The 20,013-nt window shown below is 42.2% G+C and overlaps 1 protein-coding gene across 4 annotated transcripts in view; it reads left to right on the forward strand.

The window, feature by feature from the left end:
• The window catches only part of SVIL (supervillin), a 154,326-nt gene that overhangs the window by 21,627 nt on the left and 112,686 nt on the right, over positions 1-20,013 (forward strand). The gene's annotated exons all lie outside the window — the stretch shown is intronic.

Consider the following 20,013-nt stretch of genomic DNA (forward strand, 5'->3'; position numbering starts at 1 on the left):
GTTAGACTGATAGGATGAGACCAGACCTGGGTTCAGCAACCTCGGTTTTTGAGTCTAGCTAGGGAAAAATTCAGAGCCAAGACTCAAACTGTAAGAGAGCATTTATTTGGAAAATCACCGAGATAGAAGAAGTAATTTGTAGAAGAAATGGGTTGAGGAAACAAGACATGGAGGTAAAGGAAGGGCCCTTGGAGCTTAGGAGTGAGGAAGGTAAAGGTGCTGTGCCAAACGGTATTGAGAGGGGGTGGAGGAAGGGAAAGGCATGGGTGTGCTCCCTGGAAGGAGAAGGTTTTAAGGGTGGAGATGTTGTTACAGAAAAACCGGACCAGAACCAAACAACGCTCTGAGAGTTTGGAGTTACACTTTATTCACCGCGGCGGGCCTAGGGAAATGAATCCAAATCTAAGCAAAGCTACAAGCAGAACTTCCCTTTTTATAGAAGAGTCAGCCCTTTGTGTGCTTGCTGGTGGCGGCCTTGAAAATTATATAGTTCTATCCAATTAAAAAATGCACCTGGCATGGCATTGGGTGTATCTAGTCTCTGGCCTACAAGGTCAGATAGCTAAGTTTATCTCCCCCATTATTCAGGCAGGCTAGAAAGCAAAGTTACTTTTTCAGAATAAGAGGCTGTCCAAAGAATAGCAGAGAATTCCAAATAGTAGTTTTACAGAATAGGGGTTTTCCTTCACAATGTCAGGGGAGGTCCCAGGGAAAGATCTTAATAGAATATTCATCAATTTTCCAGGTGTGTCCTTTCAGGGCTGGAGTCTTTACTGACTGATTGGTTGGCACCAGGGCAGTGTCTTCAGTCAGTACAGCTGGTCCTGAGGTCAGCCTTGGCCATGGCATCACTTGTCTGGTTTTGCTGCTTTTCTTGGCCTGGAGCTGAAATACAACTAGGCCTAGGTGTTATCTCTGGGAAGTAAAGGTCAGGGGGTCCAAACCACATGACCAGCGATATGCTAGGTGAGGAAAGGTCACCCAGGGGATGAGGTCCCACCCTATAATTATCCTTTGCTACTCACCCAGGGCTTCCATCCTGGTGACCTTTTGTACCTGGATTATAGTCCTTGCTCTGCTCATGTCTGTCTAACTGCCTACCACAGAAACATTTGTGTTTTTTTCCCCAAAAAATATCATTCAGGTGAGGAACAGTTACCTGCTGCAGTGTGTAGTCTATCTGGACTTATAGAGCTGGGAGGGAAGTTGAGGCAGGCAAACCAGCAGTGTTGGATCATGTACCATGTCAGTGGTCCTTCCTGGAACAGCCCATAATGTTCTTGTCTGTAAGTCATTGCAGAATAATCAAAACTGGATTGGCATGGACAGCATTTCTTTTGTAGGTGGTTCAGATTGCTAATAGTTCCATAAATTGTTAGAAGCAAAAACATTGGCATATAAACTCAGGTTTGGAAGAACACGACTAAATCTATCACATAGATACCAAACATTGCCCCAGATTTGGGCTGAGTGGAATTTACAGTGATGCCAACAAGCAGTGGACTGATAAAGGAGAAACTGTTAGAAGGGTAATGCAAACTGCATTAAATGTACAAGGGATACATTAGAAAGAAATCTGTGTGATGGGAAGAGAAGAAAAGGACAGAGAGGGAAAGGAGAGAGGAAGGTTGGTGGGGAACGGTAGAGGAGGGCCTGGCAATGGTATCTGTAGACACCTCCACTGGGTCATTACAGACATGAGTGCCCTCGATTTTTAGAACAACTTTCTAACCATCATTAGGGGGATAATTAGCCTAACTGGCACATAACCAGAAAACACCAGACCTGGGGTTTAAACTCCTGTCTGTTTCAAGAGCCTGGGGCCTTTGCACTAAGTGTCATCTGTGGTACATCAGTAGTCACTGCCCCTACATCAGAGCTGAAAGCCACGGGTTTAATCCTGAAACCAGCTTAACCCCCTCCCAAAATTGGGGCCAGAAGTGGCAGGGTGCTAGGGTGAAAGAATGCTTATGACTCTGCCGACCCAAACACATCTCCTCTTTTAGAGAAATGCATGAGAACACAACTCTTAGTTTAGAACTAAGCTTTTCTTTTCAAGGATAAAGAATAGCACATTTTGATCTTTAAAATCACTTGTAGCTCCAACTCTGGTCTTCAGTCAATCTGAGTGTACATTGGTTTTAGATTAAAACATAGCATGTGGCCTTCTGGAAAACAAAGTGAAGAAATAAAACTCCAGGGGGGGATTTTTTTAATGCCTTTGCCCTGGGAACTGATTTATGTTGGTATTGTTAGCTATTTTCCTTGGATGACAAACTTGTATAATTGTAGTAACATGTTTCTGAGATGCAGAGGGGGAAAACCACAACAAAATGTAAACCTTTCAAGTTAGCACATGAGTAATGTATATTAATGACAGAGAGAAATGAGCCAGGAAAAAGGATTTTCAAGAAGGAACACCACAGGCATCAAGGGAGTGCCTGTGTCCTGGGGTTATATTATCTGATATCTGATTTCTAGAAGCTCACCGTCTGAGGGTTGGAAATAAGCTGGATCTTAATCATGGTATGTGTTGGTATCATTTGGGTCAGTTGATCATTCTAATGTAATCTCCTACAAAAGGGGCCCCATAGTGGAGAGGTCTGGGAGGGGTTATGCAGATACAACAGTGGGATTTTAGTCAGGACAATCTTTCATTGTCTCATCTCCTCCTTTCCCTGATTCACTGGGAACTTGTTTGGTTATATTTATTATAATTTCACTCCGGAATGTTTGAGTGGGGTCCTTTTTTCCCCCAAGCTCAGCGACTAATCAAATTGTAATCGTATAGTCTCTAATAATATTTGTTTAAATGCACCTCCAGGCAATCAACTTTACTATGTAAATGATGCTGGTGTTTAAAAAAAGAAACTGTCTTAAAGCCTTAACTTTGCTTTCGTGCACCTTAGCCAACCAATGCGTTCCTCCGTCAAATGAGGAGGTTCAAGGAGCCATGGTTTTCACCCCAGGCTGTACTTTTAACCAGCTTCCCAGACCTGGATCTGCCTGGTGCCATCCATCTAGGGTGTGCCTGGGCCTTGGGGAGGTTTCAGGGCTCCTTGGGAGAGTCCAGCACTCAGCTGCAGTGGAGAACTACTGACCCAGAGCATTTCCAAAGCCCTTTCTGGCCCTAAAGGTCATTCGACCAGGAGGTCCCAGATGAATTTCACTGCCCCTTGCTGGTTTCTAGTCTGTGTCATATATACTAAGGGCCAAAATTCAGTTAAATTTTCAGTGATCCTTGTAAGAATCTCATTTAGCCCAAAGCACCTCTTTTATGCTGTGTGTATTTTATCACATAGTTCATTCATGGGCTACGTGTACATTGGTCTTAGATTAAATGAACTGGTGGTCCATGAGGTCCAAAAGGTTGGCGACCGCTGGTGTAAATGGTCTCCAACCTCCACTTTCACTTCTCCCCATTCAGAATAGCAAACATTCAGAACAGCAAGCCATATACAAAAGGGCTCTAATTAACATTACTCTACTTAGTGTATACTTGATGGACATCTTTCACATACACTATAAATTTCATTCACCCTGTGGGCCATCGTTCTTTCATCTCATAAGAACCCAAATCTTGTCTGTGTGACCATCTGGGAATTGGTTTTGTTATTTTTGCTTCCTGCTGGAAGACTACAAAAATATTTTAAAACAAAACTGAACCAAAAAAAAATGTAGAAAACATAAAAGAAAGGAAAAGATTCTTGTGATTTAGAACTTGTTCTAAATTTTCCAGGCAAGAGGAAAAAACAGCTGTTATCCTGTGAGTGTACCCGAAGGTCAAAGTCCGGCTTAGGAGTTAACTGTTGTCCTCCTGTCAGTCATGGGACCCCCACTGTTTGGGGCCCATATTCTGTGTCTCATCCCTCCCTGAATTGCTTACACTAGTTACTGCAGAGATTAAATATTCCTGCTATAGAACACCCCCCACCCCCAAATCAATGTGATCAAATATTTCTGAAGTTAAACAAAATGACATATTGGCTTGCAAGGATTATCCATACCCTTGCATTAATAAAAAAAAAAAAAGAAAAAGAAAAAGAGAAAAAGAACTGAGCTTCTGCTGGGAGGGAGCTGGGGAGAGGCTATTTTGTGCTCAGAAAGATGCCCCGAGGCAGCTCTTGATAGCATTGTTTTTGTTCAGTTTTGGCTGGGCTGGTGTATGCATTAGCTCATGTTCCAAATCTGTCACCCGAAGAATGTAGCGAGAATTTTGTTTCAATCGTTTCTCTCTCACTTCACCCTTTCCTTAGCCAGAGTCCAGCGTCTACACAGCCCAAATTGCCAAGACTTGAAAGCAGCAGTTTTGAATAAAACCTAACAGGCTTTTGACAGAGTTGGAGGCGCTTATCCCGCTAGCCCCAGACACACACTTCCAGGCTCTATTCCCCACTTGCCCTTTAGGTCGTTGCTGCTGAGTTTTAGAGCGTATGGGAATCATGCATCCTTTCCCTAATGTCTGCAAATCTCTATGGAAGCTGGAGAGAGAACTGGGGGCAGCTATGCTCACAAACTTGAATTTGCTTTTAATCACTCACGCAGAAGTTCAGGGCTCTGCAGCTTTTAGGGACCAGGTAGCCCCTCCTCAGTCCCACATCCACATTACAGAACCCAGCAGTTAACCATTTGTTTCCCTCATCTCTCACCAGCCCTGTTTTAGCCTCTCTGGAGGTCAGTTCCCTCATCTCTGAATTGGGGACAGGATTACTAACTTTCCTGGCAGCAGGATCACATGAAAACATACTGACTAAAACATTTTGTAAATTAAAAAACACTGTAAGATGTCCATTTTTGTGAAGATTAAATGAGATACTGAAAGCACTTTGTATGCAGCTAAAGACTGCACTAAGTGATAGTGTTAGTGATTTATGCTTTACTATGTGAAGACTGCTGTACTTGGCACTGGGTGAGAACTTGGTTTTCTGTGTGAGAAGGTAGAACAGGGGAGAGTGCAGGAGAGGATAGGGTGACCTCTCTGGCTGCATGCACCCTGATACCTTGTTAGCTGTGGTGTAATTTCCCAGACCTGTTAGTTACTCAATGGCTGATGACTTGCTGAAATACTCTCACCAGGAACTCTGCTTCCAAAGGGAAAGGAATTTTCAAAAAACAAATTACAGATGGGTGCAGTGCAGCAGAGTCCACCTGGCACAGCTGAGCTCTCAGGGACAGAGGAGTTCCCATAGGGGAAGGGGCTTATGGTGCCGCCTGTGTTCTCAGGTCTGAAACCCACTGCCTCATCATGCTCAACTATGGAGACACGGCAGTACACAGCCAAGGAAACCATCAACAGAAGGAAAGGCAGCCCATTGCATAGGAGGACATATTTGCCAATGATACATCTGATAGGTTAATATCCAAAATTTATAAAGAACACCAAAAAAACGAACAATCCAATTAAAAAATGGGCAAGAGACTTGAATAGACACCTCTCCAAAAAGGAAATACAGATGGCCAAGAGATATATGAAAAGATGCTCAATGTCACTAATCATCAGAGAGATGCAAAATAAAACCACAATGAGATATCACCTCATCCCTGTCAGAATGGCTATCATCAATAAATCAGTGAACAATAAGTGTTAGTGAGGATGTGGATAAAAGGGAACACTCATGCACTGTTGGTGGGAATGCAGACTAGTACAGCCACTGTGGAAAGCAGTATGGAGTTTCCTCAAAAAATTAAACATGGAACTGCCTTATGACCTAGTGATTCCACTTCTGGGAATATATCTGAAGAAACCTGGAACACTATTTCACAAGAATATATGCACCCCTATGTTCATTGCAGTGTTATATACAATAGCCAAAATTTGGAAGCAGCCCAAGTGCCCATCCGTATATGAGTGGGTAAAAAAGCTGTGGTACATTTACACAGTGGAATACTACTTGACTGTAAAAATGAAGAACTTACTCTTTGTAACAGAATGGATGGACCATTATGCTAAGTGAATAAACCAATCAGAGAAAGACAGGTACCATATGATTTCACTCATGTGTGGAATCTAATGAACAAAATAAGCAAAAAAACAAACAAAATAGAAACAGACTCATAGAGAACACACTGACAGCTGTCAGAGGGGAGAGGGGTTATGGGGCTGGGTGAAAAAGTGAAGGGATTAAGCACAAAACAAAACAATAACAATAAAAGCACTTCATAGACACAGACAATAGTATGGTGACTACCAGAGGGGAAAAGGGCGGTGGGAGCTAGAAGAGGTATAGTGAGGATTAAAGGTGATAGAAGGAGATTTGACTTGGGGTGTTAAACACATAATACAATATATAGATGTTTGTTACAGAATTGTACACCAAAAACCTATATAATTTTAATAACTAATGTCACCCCAATAAATTCTATTGAAAAATAAGTTTTTAAAAGAAGTTCTGAAGTGGTCCCTGAGCAAGGCCTGCAGAGTGATGAGCCCACAGGTTGGTTATACAACCACTAGAGCAGGAAGGACAGTGGCTTTTTCCCCTGTGGCCAAAATCCCACCTAAAGTTAAGGGAAACCAGGTGGTGCATGTGGATGCCAGAGGGAGGGCAGCTAGGTGAAGTGGGTCCCTTCATCTGCAAGTCCAATTATTGCCAGGCGCCCTCATTCTGTGCTTAGGGCCAAGGAAGGTGGAGCATAACTGAGCCTATAGAATCCTCAGGCATTTGGAGATTGCAAGTGACAGAGAAGTACTGGAATCGAGTGCAAGGATGAGCCACAGGCCTTTTCTCTCTGCAGTATCTATTTTTGTCTCAAACAAATGAGTTTAAAAGTTTTGCCCACCCAAAAGGTATTTTTTTTCTGTTTTTATATTACTCATTGTTCTTTTCCTACTAAGAAACTATTTAGAGCAGTGGTTCTCAACCTTGGCTGCACATTAGAATCACCTGGGAATCTTTTTAAAATCCTGATTTCTGGGTCTCATCCTCCGGAAACTCTGTTTCTTTGTTATGGGGTGGGCCACAACATTAGTCACAAAGAAACAGAATTTCCGGAGGATGAGGCCCAGAAATCAGGATTTTAAAAAGATTCCCAGGTGATTCTAATGTGCAGCCAAGGTTGAGAACCAATGATTTAGAGGAATGAATGGAATTCAGTTTCTTTGCTACTCAACTGAATAACTGTCCCCCACATGTTCCCATTTCACTATCCTTTGTAAATAAATAAAAGTGTCATTGCTTTCAGGGCACTGTGTGCTCTGAAATCTGGGGCCCTTTCCACACTGTGTCCCCCAAGCCTTACCTGCAGCAAGTGTGTCTCCTCCAGGGCTCCTCCCAGGAGAATCCCAAATTCCAGGAGAACCAATCTTGATGGCACTTCCAATTCCTGCTTCAGTAGATATTGGGCAGCAAAGATATACTAAGGAGATGCTAAGGGGTCCTCCACCACTGGACCAGCCCCAGCTCCCTCCCCCCTTAGTGTGGCCTTAACCTTCCAGAAGCTTGTCATCATCTCGGCAGGGGCTGGGCGAGGAGACAAGCAAGCTTTGTAGTACTGAGTGTACATTAATAAAAGGGCTCTTGAATCTTCAAGGATAGGGTTTGGAGTCAGTACATAGGACCTGTTGTCTTTAAAAAAAAAAAAAACACCTATAGGATTTATGTAATATATGCATTGACGATAGCTTAATATGTGTATCATGTTAAATATTATTAGTAAAATTTGACACATTGTCTAAAATACAGGGGTGGGCAAAAGTAGGTTTACAGTTGTTCCTATGGAAAAAGACATGCAGGTTGTGATGATTACAATAGCTTTATTAATTCAAAAGAATGTCACAATGGCACAGTGCCCTTACTTTTGCCCACCCCTGTATCATATTGCTAATTGGGAAACTTCCATAATGTATCATTCTTTTCCTTAGAGAGTTTGTGTGGGAGGTGTATTGCCCAAGCACTGTGAATTTCTCTCCACAATAAAGGAAGCAGGGAAGTAGGGAGGAGCAGGCAGTTGACATGTCGGTTTTGATAATCAGCTTGGTCAGTATTGAGTGAAGACAACCGGGTTTTTGATGGAACAGGTAATTGGGGACCTCATGTGTGGGTTCCCTTGACCTGGAAACCTCCTGGAGGGTGGGAAGGGTGTGAGAAATGTCCTCAGGTTCCACAACTGAAATATATTGGAAACTTCAGGGATATTCCTCATATGAAGGTCTCAGGGCAAACTTTAGGCACTAACCAGTTTACTTCCAACTGCTAGTGCCTGTCAGAGCCCACAGAGGACTCTGGGACAGTTTGCGCCTTGTTTGGACTTTTAAAATAGTGTGAAATTTTATTTTATTATTTTAAAATATTTTAATTGATTTTTAGAGAGAAAGGAAGGGAGAGGGAGAGAGCAAGATAAACATCCATGTGAGAGCGAAACGTCTATCAATTGCCTCCTACATGCCCCTATCAAAACATTTAGGTATAACAGAGATTAGGGCCACAATCTTCAAGATATGTTTAAGCTTGGATTACCATAGTCGATAACTTTGAATGCGACCTTGGCTATCCAAAGTCCTGCTTTTGTTTAAAACTTCTGTATAACAAATCAGTAAATGAGTTGTTTTATTTTTATTTTTTAATTTGGACACTGGGTTACAATTAAACATATTTTTACTACCCTTTTTTAGCCCTAAAAATGAGGAAGAATATAAATGAGTAGAATGAACTTTTATCTAAGCCATGCCCGTGAAAGAAACACTGAGATAAATTATTTGAATTTTGATTTGACTTGTACTGTTGTTTGAAAATCTTCTAGGCTTTCTTTTCTAAGAGAACACTGTATCTAACAAAGCTCACTTTACATATTTTAACAGTGGTTGTGTATGCTTACTGCTAATTTGAATCATATTAGGTCCTGCAAAATGCCACCTGCCCTGTCCTACATAACTATCAGAGAGCCTGTATCTGTGGATCCCTTGATGTTTAAATCTTGGCAGCAAGAAACTATGAACAGCTGTCAGAGGGGAGAGAGGGGTGGAATTTTCACTTTGGAATTGTAGTAAAGGGGGACCTACATGTATTCAGCTTTTGTGAAAGTTTATGCTCCTGGAAGACTTTCTTGCCCCTTGTGAAATATTCAAGTGGCTTTATTTTCATATTTGAAGATATATATGTTGAAAAATAGATGATGTGTATGAACAAACACTTAAAAGCATTTGCATTGTTTTCAAGAAACCTCTTAACATGCCCTAAGCATAAGAGCAGTATCTAGGGTTCCTATAAAGCTGTGTGCATGTAGAACTCCGCCCTTCCTTCCTCCTGTGCCCAGGGCAGACCTGGAGCCCTTGGGTTTCCTCTCCTGTGGGACTGTGAGGACCCTTCTCAGTGCAGAGCTTCGCACAGCCATGGTCAGTGGTCCAATTTGGCTAGAGGGTCTGTCTGCTGCCCTGGTGTGTCCTGTACACCTGCCTGTACACTGACATTCTGAAAGATCTCACATATTTAGGAACATTAGTTCTGACCCTGCCAGTTTAAAAGAGGTGGGGATGGGAGGAGTAAAACAATAGCATTCTGTGGCTTTGGAATTTATTATTTTGTCAGATGTGAGATTCTGAATAAAATGTTCACATCGCTGTAAGGTTTATATATGCAAGAATATGTTATTGGGAAATATTGTATCAGTTTATATATTGGCCTTTTACTTTTTATAACTATCAATATTTTAGTTTATAATATGGACCACTGGAAACAGCAAAAACCCTTTCATTTATCTGATAATAAAGCCTCCTTAGTTTGGATTCCATGAGTACTCACAGCCCACAGTTATTTTATTAAACAGATGCTTATTTGAGGGTCCAGCGTGGACAGCTCTGGGTCTGCCTGGGGGGAGGTGACAACAGACAAGGAGTTCATGAGAGAAACCACTAGCATTTCCAGAATATTTGATATTTAACTCACATATGTTTCACATACATTAAAATAAAGGGTGACTGGGCATGTGGGACATTATAGTATACCCTTGTTTTAGTTGTTAACTGCTAGAATAGAATTTTCTCACTGTATCCTCACTGATTCCCATGGCCTCCCAGCCCCAGAACAGGGCCTATAGGTTACTCAATACATATTTGTTGAATAGATGAATGAAATAATTTGCTAAAATTTAAGCTCTTATATATATGAGATATTAAAATTGCTATAAACAAGAATGTCTTGACTTGAGGATTTCTATTAAGAGTGGTGTTTGTAAAATTGACTTTGTAAAGTGCATCAGGTCCATTCTGCCACTAGAGGGCAAAATAGTGCAGTTAAGGAATCGAGTTTTCCATGACTTCTTTTTATAAAAGAAAAGTTAACACTTGAGCTAATCCTCTTAGATGTGGGTAACTGTGACCAAGCTAAACCAGTACTGCAAGAGGAGGTATAAAGCTTTATCAGCATATTGTAAACTTAACACAGGGTGAGCATGTGTCCAAGTTAAAAATAAATCTATAAAATTAGCCTGATAATGTGCTTAAAAATAAGTATTATATAAATGGGTAGCAAATGAAGATTTAGCTTTTAATTATTTCAAAATCACTTTTTGCCACCCAATCAAATCGCATATATGCTCTTTTCTCTTCTGAATGGGAGAAGATTTGATAGGAAAAAAAACCATTCTGCCTGTGTAATTGTTACAGCTTTAATTTCAGTAAGGAAATGCAGTGGTTCTAGTTCAGCTAAATGGATGCTGGCTAAATATATACCTTCAAACAGGGTGTCAGTTGCAGGTTTAATATAATCAAGTCTATGAATTGTTCTCTTGTGCTGGAAACCTGTTGGACAACCTAGCTTAAGATAGAACTGCCAATGGGAGGGTAAGTCTGGGAAGATCTTTATTGTTACGGAGAGAGTCAGGGACTGGAAGAGAGGAATTTCCTTTTATAACATTAAATTTAATTAAAATGAATTTAATATTATAGTTCAGTAGTTATTGCTGATTATTTGATCATTTTTTTTTACTACCATTAGTTTGCAGATACTAACATCCTGAGGTTTGGCCTCTAGGGATTGCAAGGTGCTTCTGGTCACCCTCCAATGTCACACCTGCCCTTTGCAGCAGCATTCTCATCTTCAAGGAGTGCTAATTAAGGATCAAGCAGCCCAAAAAGCTGGCAGTTAAAAAAGAGAAGGGAATGACAGTGCTCTCTAACTTGGCCTTAAATAATGGGAAATTAGTTACTTGGGAGGCAAATAAACACAAAAAGTCCACCAGTTCAGTGGTTGCAAGTGGCACCTGACTGTGAACGCCTCTACTTTCCAAGGGGCCCGCAGCAACTCTACACCAGCCAGATTCTGGCCATACCTGTGGATCACCTGTGGTTCCTCTCCTATTTGCCTAATTGGGAGATTGTAAAGGCAAGTTCAAGCTGATTCCTTTAGAGTTAAGGTTGTGAGGGCAAAGGCATGTTGGAAAGATACAGGGGTTGATGTTACTTTTTTAGTAGATTCTGCTTTCCAAGGCTCTTTGCCACAGGGGCATGCTTTTGGTTTCTGTTTCTTTTTGCCATGAATATTTAGACAGGAATTTCTGATCACCTCTCTATCAGAGAATTCCACAGAGACTGAACAGGTAAACCTGCTTAGTGAAAACTAAAAATTGGTGTAATATTTACATCCCCAACATGTTATTAGCATTGACTAAACATCCGTTTTTCATAACTCTGATTTCAGACACTCCAAACTCCATTCCTCTGAGCAGCAAAAGAATGGCTGTCGTATGATAAATTTGGGGGCTCTGAGAAATTGTAAAGGGATGATCTATTAACACACATAAAACGTTAACACTGGACACTAGCCTGAAGGGAAGAGTGAAATAAGGAGGCTGTCAGATTAGGTTTTGTTTGCCATAACCACATATTTTGTCTATACATTTGACTTCCCATGTGACACAGAACCAGTAGTTTGGTGAGTACTGTCCTCAAAGGTTTGCTGCTCTGTGCTCCCTGGCCCTTCCTCCTCTCACCGGTCCAGCATCGCAGTCTACTGCTGAAATTTGAGGTGCTGGTAGTCCTCAGAGCTCTGCTGGGACATATCAAAGTTTGGTGAACCATTGGGTGGAATGCCTTCTGAATGACAAAAGGATGGATGGTTGCGAGCTAAAGGAAATGTGTGCAATGATGGCTGTGCTGCACATAGTCCCCAGCTGTATTCCTTTCCTTATATGTATAGAAGCCCGAGGAGCCTGGTTGGGGAGAGTTTCCAAGTCCAGACCTTAACAGAATGAAAAATAATGGGTGTTTGTATTTAAACATGGTTTGGCCAACAGCTCAGCCTTTTTATTTGAAAATACAGTTTATTTTTTGCTGGCACATGCTTATGTTCTGGAATGCTGAGGATTGTTTCTGCACCTGACCCAGCGACTCCTTTTTAAGGACCCAGAACATGCAATCTATTTGGAGATAGTCGGTGGCTATTTTTGAAGGGGGGGTGCCTCAGTGAGTCGGAATACATGCTAAATAAGTTGCTTCCAAGATTGACTGAGTTCTCCCCTGGAGCTGGGGAAGCAGAGAAGTTCCATGTGCGCAACACAGCTCCCTGCAGCCACAGCTGAAGTGAAGCTCCTTCAGTCCTGCCAGAAGGCTCTGTGTCTAGAGACTGGCAGCCTCTGCTGCAGTTTATTATTATGTAAATAGAGTAACTGTGCAGCCTTTCAAGAGTTTTTGCCAAAGGGTAACCCTTTGTCTGCCAAAAGGTAGGCTCCTGCTTTGCTTGCCAACCCAGTCTGTGCAGTAAACAGTGGGTGACCTATAAGCCAGCCAGTCAACTTGCACATTGCCTTATTAGGCAGGCCGGGAAGGCTGGTGTCTGAGGACGGCCCAGCAGAGCCCTGGCAGTGAGTGGGCTTGCGTCCTGTAAGGAGCCCAAGAGCCCAAACCCTGGAGACATGGCCTAGTACTGCTCAATTAATTCTAGTGCACTGTAGTGACAAGAATATGCACTCTCCTGGCAGACATACTTTCTGGTATGAATGGAAAACAGGAGGTGACTTCCCAAAGGAGAGTGGTGTATCTCATTTTCCCAGGGCTTCTACTTACTGTGCAGCTTGTTCTGTCATGTCCTGTATCAGGGCTTGTGCTATGGAGTATGGACTTTATCAGGAAATGGTTAATGGTTTCCTTTTAATGCAAAAGATTTTAGAGACTTAGAATCTTGTTTGTGTTTCATAGTATAGTCTTTCTAGTGCTGAGGTCATGTGTGGGCCAGGGAGGAAGTATCACCAGGCTGTAAGGTGGTACAGTGGAAAGTGCAGAGTCCTGGGAGCCAGGGGCCCTAGTATCTCACATGGGCTAAGTGACCTTGGACAAGTCACTTCTGTCGCTCTCTATAAAATGTAGGGTTAGACTGAATGAGCTCTCTTAAATGACCTCTGCATTATACATGTCTCATCCAGAATTACATTTGTAACATTCTCTCCTTGGCCTTTTTGTTCTCTTCAATAATAAGGTTTAATGAGTATTGGTGGTTAATAGCCATAGTTTAACATCCAAGGGAAATCTACATGCTTTTAAGCTGAATCCATCTTTTCTCTTCTGAGTTTTTTCTAAAACTTGAGAGAGAGCTAGAGACTGGGAAAGTCTCTATACTGAAGTTTTTGTTCAGATTTGCTCCCATTCTTGAAAGTAAGAAGTTATGGCTCATGAATCAAAGCTGCAGGTGAGAAATCCACAGATGGAGGAGGAACTATAGTTAGTTATGTGGCAGGTGACCACACACTAGTTTCCCTTTCAGTTGAATATTCATGTACCTGGTGCAGGCACTGGACAGCCTACCAGGAAGGAAGGTATGAAAGGCCTAACTGCCCATCACCACCTGCTCTCTATGTGAACAGGGATGGCTCCCACTGCTGGAGCTATGCCTTGCATCTGTGTCATGGACTTGCAGCAGGAGAGGACATTTGAGGTGCTGGTGGCTAGGTGTCTGTTTTGACCTCATTTTCTATGTTCTTTTAATTGACCCATGTCTGCTTCTTGTTGTTCAGAGAAAGGTCAAATCACTTTGGCCCTCCTGTTGCAAAAATCCTTTCTTTTCCTGTTTTAAAAATCTGTTGCCATCTCCATTGAGTACTTGGCTCCCCAAGGCATGGGCTATGCCTTTGACTTACTTGTTATAACATGAACCTGTGACCTGTACCAAAAGGAACTTGTTAGCTTGATGTTAGGTGCCACTAGGACGTTACAAGACCCCTGAAACTCAATGCAAAGCTTGCTGGCCAAGGGAAAGTGACTGCCCTTCAGATGTTATAGAGCAAAGATTAGCTGTGTGTTCAGGACACGAAGGAGCAGAGAGAAACTTCCGTAGTGATGATACCCCGAATGGCAAGCTGGGACTCTCCTCTCAGGTTCTTGTCTTACGAAGTTTGAAGAATAAAATTCGTGGACTAAAAGATTTTAAACAAAAGTGTGGAAGTTTATTGCAAGTGTATACAAACTCCCCCTGGGGAGGGGTCCCCAAAATAGGAAAAATCCTCTCTCTCTCTAAAATGGGAAAATAACAGTCCAGTGAGCCTCTTTGTCTATGGGTTTATAAATGCTGGCTGCTCTTTGTTCATCCCACTTTCTAATTGGACCCTTCCTTATTTTATGTCTCCTGTATTTTTTCCTAATTGGCCATTTTCCCCCCTTTCCGTGCATGGTATCAGTTTCAAAGTTTCAAAGCTCACACAGTGCCCCCCATTTCTTCTTCCCCTTATCTTGTAATATTCTTGTAAATTGGAACTGTCTCTGTCCATCACCTATGCATTCCTCCCCTATGGACATTTCCCTAAAACTGCCTCTCCTGTCTCTAAAGTCCTTTCAGTGAGTACATTTTCTTTGTGCATCACAAAGATGTCAGGAGCTGGGAAGGGGCTTCTTGTTGGAGCATAAACTGTGAGTCCTTGCATTTGAAGCCACCAAAGTCTACAACATTGTAATTTCCAAGTCTATTGCTTGAATTTTTTACATCCTAGTTATCTGAATGAGCAAGTTAGAATTCTAGTAGATAGGCAATTGAGTTTTCCAATTTAAATGTTAAATGTCTATAGCTTTTTTCCTTTTTATTAAATTTATTGGGATAACACTGGTTAACAAAATTTATATAGGTTTCAGGTACACAATTCCCTAATACATCATCTGTACACTGTATTGTATGTTCATCACTCCAAATAAAGCCTTCTTTCATCACCATTTATTCCTTCATACCCTCCTCCATCTCCCTCCACCCCTGCCCAATATGTCTACAGCTTTAATGATAAAAGATTATTTGATTTTGAGCGATACTCATAGGTTTTGGAAAGTTAAAAGAACTTTTGCCTTTTTCAGGGGAGGAAAATTACTCAATCACTGACTCAAATGGATGGTACTATTTTAATTGGTGGTGTTTGACTCTTCCTTAATTACTTGAATAAGTGATTAGCTACATGAAGCAATAATAAATACTTCACTCCAAATCAGTGTAAATGTAAAAAGTCATATGATGATTTACATTTGTCTAGGACACCCCAGTTTACATACTCATTTGCATGCATTGTCATGATTAATTGCTTCAGCTCATAGCAACAGGTGTTTTGAAGGAAAGAAGAGGAAGGAAGAGGAAAATGTTCTCTATTCTAGGAAGGAAGTTCTTGCAGAATCTTGCAGTGTGTGTTTCAGCTCTGCTTGTGCTCTTGCTTGGCCTGCAGTCCGAGGGAACTGTCTCTCATTTTACCCAAGAACTTATCTTCTATGAGGAAGACATATATACATACTTGATGGCATAAAAAAAAGTAGGGAAACCTCAAAAGGGTCAGTGATAACAAGGTGGAACAAAAGGACTTTGGCATATGTACAAGAATCCATCCTTAATGTAATGTAGGTGATTTCCTCATCTAGACTGTGAACTTATTGAGGGCGGGAACTCTTCCAGACTACTGACCACCCTGGTGTCTGACCTCTAGTACTTGCTCAGCAAATCCTGTGTGGTAGGTAGGGATGAGATCTGGAGATGGAGTGACTATACACTGCGGGAGGTAGAAGAGGTAGGGGCCAAGAGAGGGTAGGGGCAAAAATCTATGACATTGATCTCTTGCATAGTGGGTTTAGGTAATAGCTGAGTATCTAACTAGGAATATTATGTCAATAATGAAAAATGTCAGCCTCCAATTTACATCTTCTCCCAACACTGAATCCCCCCTGCACCTTACATCCTAGCAGTTGATCTGTTTCACCACTTCAAATGGCTGTAACATGATGGCTGGCCCTACACTGATAATGGAGACCAAAGTCCAGGTAGCACTGTACCAGCAGCCATGGACCAGGTCAAGGGATCACAATACTGAGTTTCATCTTTAAAAAAAAAAAAAAGTTGGCTTTTATAAGCTTTTCATCCCACTGTCTACACAGTTCCAGATCAGAGGTTGAAATGGTAAGAGGCATGCAGGCCACCTATTGGGAAATGACTGGGCTAGTACACCCACATTCCTAAGGAAGTATTCTCTCCCCACCTCAGGATCATGCAGCATTGTGTATTCCTGCTTGGTGTCAGGCTGGGAAGAGAATCTGGAATTCCTTTTTCTACTTGCTCTTCAGTAATAGCTTCCATGTTTCTTCAAGGCAGATGAATCTCCTCTTTCCGAAGGCTCTCCATTGCCTCCTTCCCACCTCTGAAGGGCCTCTCTGGGTCCCCTTGCAATTCCTTCTGAATATGCCCCCATTTAAGCTCACATCATTCTTACCCCATTTCTCACACTTATGTCACCTCTTCCTCCTGGCATGTTCAACCCTGTCCTCTCCATTCATAGCTTGGTTCTCTAGTCACCTTCTCCAAGAAGCCTTCCTTTATCAAACTTCTCCACCTGATTCAATTTTTCTCCTTCTTCATCACCATAATACCATGAATGGCTTGCACTAATGGTTTTGAACTGTGGAGCATTTCCTAATACCTGGGTAGGGAGACCTTCATTTTTAACATGCATCCCATGTGACTTTGAGGGGCGCAAAGTTTGATATCATTGACCTTATATCAGATGTTAAAATTTACTCATAAGTACAAACTTATCTTTAGTCATTTCAACAATCAGTACAGACTTTGACTTCTTTGTCATAACTTCCTCATGCCAGCCACTCTGTGGCACACAATCTGCTTTCTTGGTGGTTACTGCCCATTCTAAAAGCTGACATGAGCATGTCTATTCTCACTGATTAGTCAGCAAATGCATTGGGAACCTATTCTGAGACTTTAGTAAGTTCTAAGGTACCAGTTAACGTAACCTCGTGGAAACGTTAGAGACATTGGTAATGGCAAGTTGCTGAACTTTCCTTGGGTTTCTATATTGTTACTGTTGTGGAGGTTGCCATTGTTGTTTTTATTATGATGCCCCTTTAAAGAGAAGGAAACCCACAAATAATATTATTCAAAGCTCTTTCCTTCAAATCATCCAAGTAAACTCTAGAACAGCTATTAGGTATCAGCAGTCATTTTTAATATTTACTTGTCTACCATCTGGATTTTCAGACTCATAAAAATTCTCATATCTGATGATTCAGTATTTCCTAGCTTTTAGTTCATGTGAAAACCATCAAATAGTGAGTATCGAATGATTGGAGTTGGCAGGAGCCTTCTCAGACCTCCCTGGATAATTGTAATTGTGTCGGCCCCCTTCCTGCCAACTGGGATCCCCCTCAGTGAGAGGGGCCTTGAGTCTCTGCAACTCTAAAGACACAACATTCTGTGCCTTATGATGGTCTAGGATGCACCTTCAGATTCTAGGCAACAAACACTTGTGTATGTTGATTTGTCAAATCATTGTTTAAGGACCTGATGTGTGTTGGCATTGTAGTGTGTGTCAGAATTTCATTCCTTTTTAAGACTAATATTATGTTGTATGTATATTTCAGTGTACATTTATACACGGAACTAACTTATGTCTTTATTTTCTTACTCTGAGAGGCGGTTGACCAGCCTCTCTTCCCCTAAACTACCAGATTATTTTCCCCCAAAATCATTAGCTATAGATTCAAAATCACCCAGACTTTAAAATAATTAGAGATAATTTTCACTATAAATTTTAACATTGCTTGTTTGAACATTTATTGTAAAGACTAGAGGCTCAGTGCACGAAACTCGTGCACTCGGTGGGGAGGTGTTCCTCAGCCTGGCCTTCGCCCTCTCACAGTCTGGGAGCCCTCGGGGGATGTCTGACTACCTGCTTAGGCCTGCTCCCTGCGGGCCTAAGCCAGCAGTCAGACGTCCTTAGTGCTGTCATGGAGGCGGGAGAGGCGGGAGAGGCTCCCGCTACCGCCTCTGCACTCACCAGCTGTGAGTCTGGCTTCTGGCTGAGCAGCACTCCCCCTATGGGAGCACACTGACCACCACGGGGGGGGCAGCTCCTGCGTTGAGTGTCTGCCCTCTGGTGGTCAGTGGATGTCATAATGACCGGTCGTTCCGCTGTTGGGCTGAAACTGGCTCTCCGACATCCCCTGAGGGGTCCCAGATTGCGAGAGGATGCAGGCCAGGCCAAGGGACCCCACTGGTGCACAATTGAGGCCAGGGAGGGATGCTTGCTGGAAGTTGGCCAGCTGGGGAGGGACCATGGGAGGTCTCCAAGGTGTGTCTGACCCGTCTCTCACTCAGTCCCAATTGGCCAGACCCCAGCAGTAAGCTAACCTACCATTCGGAGCGTCTGCCCCCTGGTGGTTAGTGCACGTCATAGCAACTAGTCCACTGGTTGACTGACTTCCCCCTGGTGGTCAGTTCATGTCACAGCGAGCGGTTGAGCGGCCTTAGCATATCATTAGCATATTATGCTTTGATTGGTTGAACAGACAACTGGACACTTAGCATTATTAGGCTTTTATTATATAGGATAATAATAAGTCTTTTAGGATATTGCAATATGCCATTTCTTTTAAAAGCCTTTTGAATATAGCATGACTGGCATGACTTCTTCAGCACATCTGATAAAGACATATCTGTGAGTTGTAATATTTCTCATTAGAACAGCGGTTCTCAACCTGTGGGTCCCTACCCCATTGGCGGTCGAACGACCCTTTCACAGGGGTTGCCTAAGACCATCCTGCATATCAGATATTTACATTACTATTCATAACAGTAGCAACATTACAGTTATGAAGTAGCAACAAAAATAATTTTATGGTTGGGCCACAACATGAGGAGCTGTATTTAAAGGGCCAGAAGGTTGAGAACCACTGCATTAGAAGTACTTTTGCCTTTTCATCTCTACATACATGGCCTGTTTTAAATTACCTTACATAGTAATGCAGCACAAAATATTATTTGCAGACTTGTCCTAAAGATTACCACTAACCAGAATTCACAAAGCATTTCACAGTGCAGACAGGAGAGAATTACACTATAGTCAGGAATCTGGAATGTCTGAATACTGAGTATAAAATATAATAGGGAAATGAAAAGGACTCAGTGGGCTCACCACAGGTGGGATTACCTCATGTCAGGCAATTCTGCCCCAGATTAAGTGTCTACACAAAATCCACCAAAGAAAATGAGAATACCATTTACAGCTGCTTCTAGCTTACGGAATAGTTCTTTACTAGGCTATAGAAATATATCCTTCACTTTGGAATTTCAGCCCAGCCATCCATCGTCTTCAGTAGCTTATAGTAGATTTCATCAAAATTGTTCTGTGGCTCTTCTTAAGTTTAGAATGAACCAGTAACTCTCAGTAGTACGGTATTGCCCACTTCCATGTCAGCCCATTTTCCTGTGGCCTGGAGAGCTTCAGTGCTATTCAGGGAGCTCATGAGGAGACGCAAGGTGACCTCACACTGGCCTGGGCAGGGGTATGCCATCTGCCCATGCCCCGTATCTCTCTTTATCAGGTGCTGTATATCCGAGTGTGGATTAGATAACGTGCTCCACCTTTCAGAGTGCTTCCACATCCTTTCTCTCATTTAATAGCATCCTCACCTGCATATTTACATCTTTGATTTTATTTTGGCTGATCAGGAGAAGGTGGTTTTTTCCCTTTGGAAGCACGTTTTCAGTGGTCACTCTAGGCTTCAGTGTTTCTGCTAGATCACACCATAGCTCAGTCTCTCACCTGTACATGGGGATA

Source organism: Myotis lucifugus, unplaced genomic scaffold (genome assembly GCF_000147115.1).
Source record: "Myotis lucifugus unplaced genomic scaffold, Myoluc2.0 scaffold_29, whole genome shotgun sequence".
Lineage (NCBI taxonomy): Eukaryota > Metazoa > Chordata > Mammalia > Chiroptera > Vespertilionidae > Myotis > Myotis lucifugus.